Source organism: Nematolebias whitei, chromosome 12, assembly GCF_014905685.2.
Source record: "Nematolebias whitei isolate Nwh7 chromosome 12, NemWhi1, whole genome shotgun sequence".
NCBI classification, from domain to species: domain Eukaryota; kingdom Metazoa; phylum Chordata; class Actinopteri; order Cyprinodontiformes; family Rivulidae; genus Nematolebias; species Nematolebias whitei.
In genome coordinates, this window is record NC_056509.1 from 19,776,545 (window position 1) to 19,784,589 (window position 8,045).

The following is an 8,045-nucleotide window of genomic DNA, read 5'->3' on the forward strand; positions in this document are numbered from 1 at the left end:
ACACACACACACACACACACACACACACACACACACACACACACACCTCGTGCAGTGGACCATAATTCATAATGAGAAACAGATTAAATTGCACTTATGGAGAAGGCAGCACTGTGTTTCCAGCCAAGTGTGTCTCTAAAAACTGCATCAACACTTGTTACATTGTGTCTAATGGGCGTCTGACATTTCTGTCCTCTTGCCATTTGGTCACAGCTTAGGGAAAGTGGTCATAATAAATACAAATTGAGCCATGAGGAAAGTTGGACTCGCAAACCAGCGCAGACACATTCACTGCTTGGGATTTTGCTCTCGGACATTCGTGTCATTTATTTACAATTTGACTACCGAGTTTGAGATTCACTGGAAACAGCAATGAGATATGACTTACTAATGATGGAGGACTTCATCCTCCTATTAGGCTGTTTCCAGCATGTGAAAATACCAGCTGGAATTTCTCAAGCGCTGATGCTCCAATCATATGCGACCCAACGCATCGAGCCTCGGAGGTTGGGTGCTGTGTCCGTTCTGCATTACTGTTGGCTCAAAACTTATTTTTAACCTTGTTAACTTTTAATGATTTTGGGGGAAAAAAAATCACAGATAGAATTCAGTTTAATTTTCAAACTGGTGTTTATTCCTGATTTAACACGTAACATGACTGTGTAAGTCATAAAACTCCATTTGGCTGCAGTAAAGCCAAAACAAACTTCAAGTGGTCAGTTGTCCCACAGAACAAATCTATAATGATCTATTTCTCCATCTGGTCATTTGGTCTCCTCTGCCAGGACCGGACCTTCTGCTGTCTGATAAGCCAAATGCTCACATCTTCTCAAATGCGGTCAAAGGAGCCAGCTTGGCACAAAAACCTCGACATTGTACTTTTTACAGGTACTTATGTGGCAGTATAATCTAGTTATTCAGTAATTCATCCTTATTTGTTTGTTTTAGCGCTCTTACAGCTGAGAGTGCAATAATGAGGGCAGGAACAAGGTGCTCATTACTGTAAATTGTAGAAAACAAGCAAGTAAAAACAAATCTACTGACATTTATTCAATTCAATTCAATTTGGTTTATATATATATAGCGCCGAGTCACAACAGAAGTGATCTCAGGGCACTGAGCAGATGCATGCTCAATAATCCAGGTAGATAAATCTAACAAGGTTGAGTCAGGTCCTCTGGACGGACTCTTCTTTGTTGAAATGTTTTGTCTTTTATCTAAAAGACTGTCATTCTGAGGAGCTGCAATAAACTCAGTCTTATAAATAGCACCTTCTCCTAGTGGATCAACCAGCTTGCTGGTGACATCCACTAGGTTGTTCAAGTTCACATACAAAGGGAGGACCATCTGCTTAACAATCTGTTAGTGTCTTAACAGTTGGTTGTTAGTGCCCTGATGGCCGCTTGCTATTCACAGCAGGCTGAGTGATACTGGGAATGACAGCATTGTAAGAGGGTGAAAGCTGAACATGGAGACTTCCGCCCCCGTTTAATAATGGACAAGTTCTCTACAAAGATGATTACGTCACTCTATCAAACCATTGTTCCTCTCTGTCCAGGATGTGAACATCTTCATCCCTGAAAGAGTGACCGCTGGCCTGGAGATGAGTGTAGACCACAGAGTCCTGGCCTGATGATGTTGATCTTCTGTGCTGGTCCATCCTTTTGGCCAGTGGCTGTTTAGTTTCTCAGATGTAAGACTGATCACCCTCCTGACACTGAACAGCATACACAATATTACTCTGTTTGTGCCGGGGGACTGGATCTTTGGGATGAACCAGTCTTTGCTGTAATGTATTTTGGGGTTTAAAAGCCACTGGGACATTATGTTTAGAAAATAAACGTCTCAGTTTCTCTGAAACTCTTGCATCATATGGAATGACCACTGGTCTGGGCCTGGGGACTGAAGTTTAACAACTGATCTGGGTCCAGATGAGAATGGTTTTGGTTCTGGATTGTAGTCTGCATTTGTGGACCCCTACAGTATTTTAGATCCACATTTTTAGAAACTCTGAAGTCTGACAACGTGTAATTTCACAAGAAAATGTCAAAACAAAATTAACTAATAATAGTATTTAAATAATAACAATTTATCTTTCACTTTGTTGTGGATTTAGAGCTACTAAACTATTCTGAATGCTGATCACAAAGAAACAGATTTGAGATTTGACAGTTTTAAACTCTACACTGCAGTTTGTGCAATATGATTCAAGATACTGCACCAGCTTGGTCTCATTGTAAAGACGAAATATGTTCACAAGGAAAGCCACGAAAAGAAAAGTAAACATGTCCTCAGATGGTAATAACTGTCTGCTGAGAGGTATGCAGCTGCTTGGATTAAACAAAATATTTTATCAAAGATTTCCAGTGTACTTAAGCTATTGAAGTTACTTAATAAATTGTTTCAGTCATAATAATTTGAAACCAGTGTATTTTGTGTAAATTTTATTTAATTAGTAGTTGTGACGACTGGAACAAGAGTTTTTGTTCCGAATCGTCTCAAAGAATCATTTGCATTTGTTACAGCACATGCTTGCAGATTACAGACCACAAATAAGGGCAATAAAATCAACATCATATTAAAATGGAGCTCAGTGTCCCTTGCCCGAACGTGGGTTACCAGGGCCCCACCCTGTAGCCAGGCCTGGGAGAGGTGCTCGTCGGAGGGCACCTGGTGACCGGGTGTCTACCCATCAGGCCCAGTTGGGCTCAGCACAAAGAAGAAACATGGGTTTGCCTGCCTGTGGACCCACCACCTGCAGGAGGGCCCATACAAGTTGGGTGCATGACTCCATGGGCAGTGGCTGAAGGCAGGGGCCTTGGCGCTCTGACCCTGGCTTACCAAAGCTGTCTCTTGGGACATGGAATGTGACCTCTCTGGCAGGGAAGGAGCCTGCACTTGTGATTGAAAGGTACCGACAAGATATAGTTGGGCTCACCTCGATGCACAACATGGGCTCTGGAACCAATCTCCTTGAGAAGGGCAGGACTTTATTCCACTTTGAAGTTGGGTGGTAGTTCCCCTCTTCAAAAATGGGGACCAGAGGGTGTGCTCCAATTACAGCAGCACAACTCTACTTAGCCTCCCTGGTAAGGTCTATTCAGGGGTACTGGAGAAGTGAGTCCAATCATTGGTCGAACGTCAGACCCAGGAGGAACAATGCGGGTTCCGTCCTGGCCGTGGAACACTGGATCAACTCTTTACACTCACTAGGGTCGTTGAAGGGTCACGGGAATTTGCCCATCCAGTCTATGTGTGTTTTGTGGTCTTGGAGAAGGCTTTTGACTGTGTACCTCGGGGTACACTGGGGGGTCCATAAGTATGGGATTGGGGACCCGTTGTTATGGGCTGTTTGGCCCCTATACAAGCAGTGCAAGAGTTTGGTTCCAATTCCCGGTAGTAAGTCGGACCCTTCAGGGTGGGAATTGGACTCTGCCAGGGCTGCCCATTGTCACCAATTATGTTCATAACTTTCATGGACAGGATTTCTTGGTGCAACTGTTGGTCAGGTCCCTTCTTGTTGTGCCATGCTCTTTTTAAAATAGTTGTTGAATCAAGTGTTTACTTTTGTAGGTGAACGTAGACATTTCGCAACCCGTTAAAATACACCAGAATGCAGGAAATTACATTGACTTTATTCAAAATTTGATGGGGAAGGACCCCCAGACACCCACCTCCACCAGTATGTCCCCAACATTAATGATTCTGACACCAATGAACTCCCCTTCCTCTCCTGAGATGCTGCTCTCCTCCCCTTTGTCAGTTCTACCTCGTCTCAATAGTGTTTGTCTTTGCATCTGTGAAGGAAAACAAAAAAGTCACGAGGAGGAAAAATTAAAACAACAAACGTCTCCAATCCCAACAGTTTGTGACTCAGTTCCTATCGATTGTTGTAATGAGCCGTTCCAAAAATTTAGATGTTCGTAAACATCACATCTCCAGATCTCAGTAAATATTTATTGAAATAAAGACAAAATCTTATGTTTATCTAAGTTTTGTTACTATTGTAGTGGACTAAGCCTACGTCGGAACCCAGTCTAAGGTCAAAACTCTTGACCTTTAGAACCTTGTGGGACAGAAGCTGTCATTTCATGTATTTGACTCCATAAATACAGGTTCACCCATCCTGAGACTTTCTTTCTTGAAGATTCAAGTGAAAAGAACACTCTCTTTTTATAATCATTACTGTCTTACAAATGTTTTGATAATCAAGTTGTGTTAGTTCACTCAATGCTTTACAGGTTGAAAAGAACTACTCATTTTTATTTTACCTAAACAGTAAGTAATGATTTTTATTCCTCATTCAGAGAAGAAATCACCTGAATAAGCATTTCTTGATTTTCTGTCTTTTGAATGAGCAAGTGTGTGCGTTTACAAGGTTACAGTCAAACGAAAAACAAGTTGTTATGTTAAAACTGTCATGTTTTAGAATCCTCTCAGACGTAAATAGAGATGTTTTGCACCTGTGTCTTAGGCACGCCAAAACAGAACCCTCTCGGTCTGTGAGAACATTTCTGAGCTGTCTCATAACAATTCTCGCTGTCTCTAACCCCTTACGTCACAAAAACACACCCCTTCTGGTCGTTTCTGACCAATGAAAAATCCCAAAAAGTGAACCGGGAAAGAGTCTTTAAAATGTCAGTACTTCCTGGTCTATACAGACTCACAGGTATGCAGACGGACTCACAGACTCACAGAGACTCAGAGACTCACGGAGTTACAGAGTTGGAGAGTTGTCAGACTTCAAGAGTTCTGTGGGAGTTCTGTAAACTACACGAGAGCTAAAGTTCTGATGGAGTGCTGTTGGAGTTCCTGACATGACAACGAAGCTCTTCCGAGTTCCATGGGATTATAACATTTTCCACTGAGGTGAATGTGTGTCGAACAGAGCCTCGCCACTACTTCTGACGGGCAACAGCCATTCTAAGGAGACGCTGGACCGGTAGCGTTAACGGAACACCATATCTGCTGATTATCATCAGAGAGGTAATGGGTCAAGTTTCCTACCAAGCGTACCGAGGCGAGCTGGGCTTCTGATGGAGAGTGTCGGTTCTGGTAACATTCAATTTCCCTCAAACCCCATCCTTTACTCCCTCTAAACTTCTTTCCATCTTTAAACTTTCCTATGAAGTAGAAATTCTCCCAGATATTTAGAAATGTCTGTGTAAAGTGCTTATTCACATCCGTGTGGGTAAAAGATCATAGTTGTACAGTTTTATAAATGTCTGTGGTGCAGCAACGGTAAAATCATGGCCGTATGATTTTTCCTGATTGATTGCTTATGTTGTTATTTTCATAATTTGCCAAATTAATGTAAATGTTTGATGTTAAATTTGATTCTGTAAATAAATGACCGCATTCATTTTGATGGGTCAAATTTAAATGACGTCTCACGTTTGCATTTCCTTAAATTCAATGCACGTTTTATTCAGTCCAGAAAAATGAGGAACTCGCGTTAAATGATGAATACATCCCAGCATCTGTTCATCTACAACTGGTGGCCCGTCACGTGTTCATAAATGGACTGTAACTAATGTGCTAATTGATTTTCATGTTGGCATGTGTTGTAAAATAACAGTTGAAACCGTGCGTCTTTACGCAGCCGGAGCTGCGCGCTTGGAGCTGCACCGCCTGAAGCGAAATGCTGCATGTTTTTAAGCGTGTTAGTCTGTGATGCTCAGAAAGCTCACAGAGAAGCTGAAATTGAGTCACAAGTCTTTATAAAGCTGAATTGTACGTCTGTATGTGTAACTTATGCTGGCTTTGAGCTGTGGAAACGCTTCATTCTGTTTAAACTGTGTTCCGGACGCTTCTGGTCCGCTTCGGTTCTGTGGTTCCGACTCGGTTCTGGAGCTTCGAACGAGTTGTTTTAAATAGCTAGAAAGACGTTTTGTCACGGAGCGCCGTTCTCTGTGCAGCTCAGGGGGTTGTTTCGTTACAATTTTTAACAGAAAAAGTGCATTTTGATGGTTTAAAAGACGAAAAAGTGACGAACGATTTTACGCTAATCTAACTTGCTAGCTGGGGAATACGCTTCGTGGTTGGTTGTTTGCTGCTTTGTAAAGCTCTGATTTGCTGAGAAAGGTTGACTGACGTCACCTCCCCTCACCCCTACGCTGCGTCATTGGTTGAGAAAGACCGTGTGTAACGTTCTCATTGGATGAGGGAAGTGTCAATCACGCCACCCGGAAATGAAATTCGTTTTCATAGGGAATAAAATCTGCTTTTTAACGCTGGAAAGCGCATTAAAGCTGTGTTCTGAAACGCTGTTTACATTCTTCGAAACATATTCGCTGAAAGTTCGCCACGTTTGAGTTTAAAGACCGTCATAAAATGGTGCTTTTGAACTACGCTAGCGATGCTAAATTTTAAGCTAACAAGCTAATGACCGGGTGGAGGACGTGTCACGTCACTTCCCCCAAGTCGGAAATGAGCTTTACCGTGCTTAAATTCGCTAAATACGGCTGCGATGTTGTTCCACAAAACTCATGTTTCATGATATAAGGTCTGATTGGAAAAATTTTGCCACGTTTGTGTAAAAAATCCGTTCAGAAGTGTTGGTTTTCACCGAAGCAAGCCGATGCTAATTTTAGCTAATAAGCTAACGACCGGACGCCACAGGAAGTTACAGCACCCCTAGTGGACGACACAAACAGTGTCTGAGTTAAAATAGTTGAGGATCTGCTGACATCTTGTGGAGAAGACGTGGGATCACAGGTTTTCGCTTCGTTTTTAGGTGAAGAGTGACATTAAACGTTTTTATTTTCCTGAAAGGCAATTTTTTGAGTAAAAAAACTTCCTCAAAGCTGAATAAACACTGTTATCTTGCGTTTTAAAAGTTATGAAGGTATTTATGCTGAGAGCTTTTGCCAAACAAATTTTTATTCACTGATAAATCCTTGAAAAATAGGTACATAATAAGAATTTAGAAACTTTTAAATAAGATACAGTTACAAATATTCACAGAGTTGAATAGTTTACTCATTTTGCTAGAAGATAACGCACGTTTAAATGATAAATCACTAAATAAGAGTAAAGCTTATCAGGAAAAGGAGATTTTCTGATTTTATTTTACCACCTAAACATTTACATCTACTATTTAATTTCTAAATAGCAGATAATGGCGGACGGAGAGGGAAACACTGACCCCTTACAATCCGAGGATGTGGTCCAGACAGCCTTACACATTTTGACAAATTCAATTCTTGGCAAAACTTTGGAGGACTTGCAAGTCCTTGATGACGGTCAAAGACATGAGGAGCTGCAGAGTTTATCAAGAGCAGCTACAGTGAAGGAGGACGCAAAATCAGGCCGCGTACGGTTAGCAAAAATCTCTCTGCTTCTGAAGGCGGAATTAGACCGTTTGGTAGTGGAAAAGGGCGTGCTTTTCAACGGATATAAGTCTGAAAAAGAGAGGTGTGACGAATTGATGAGTGAATCTGAGGCGCTGCAGCAACTCCTTGAGGCTGCTGAAGACCTCTCAAAGAAAGAGCTGTCAGAACAGGCTCAATCATATGAGGAGAAGTGTGCCGAGCTGATAAGTGAATCTGAGTTGCTGAAACAAAAGATTCAAACTGATAAGGACCTCTCAAAGAGAGAGCTGTCAGAACAGGCTCGATCATATGGGGAGAAGATTGCGGATAAGGAACGAGCGTACCAAGACGCGTGTGCAGATAACGATGAGTTACAAGCACGGTTGCAAACCGCTTTAAGGGAGCTGGCGGATTGCAAGGCAGAAAAGGGGTTAATAACCCGGAGTTGGCTGACTTTACAAGATGAAAATCGGTCAACAAATAAGCGCCTGACAGCTTGTGAGGAGAATTTAGCTACAGCTACAAACCTGTTTTCTGACATGGAGCTAGCTGGCTCGAGACTCAGAGACGAGCAGGGTCAGCTACAACCACCCCAGACAGGTGCTGTTGCATCTCCTCCCCTTAGCCCCGTTACAACACCCCCAACCCGGGGGATAAGGACGGGTCTGCACCCACCTGCACCTCTTCCTCCTGACGCCAGGCAGTCAACTCCACCCCCATCTCAGGTGGGGT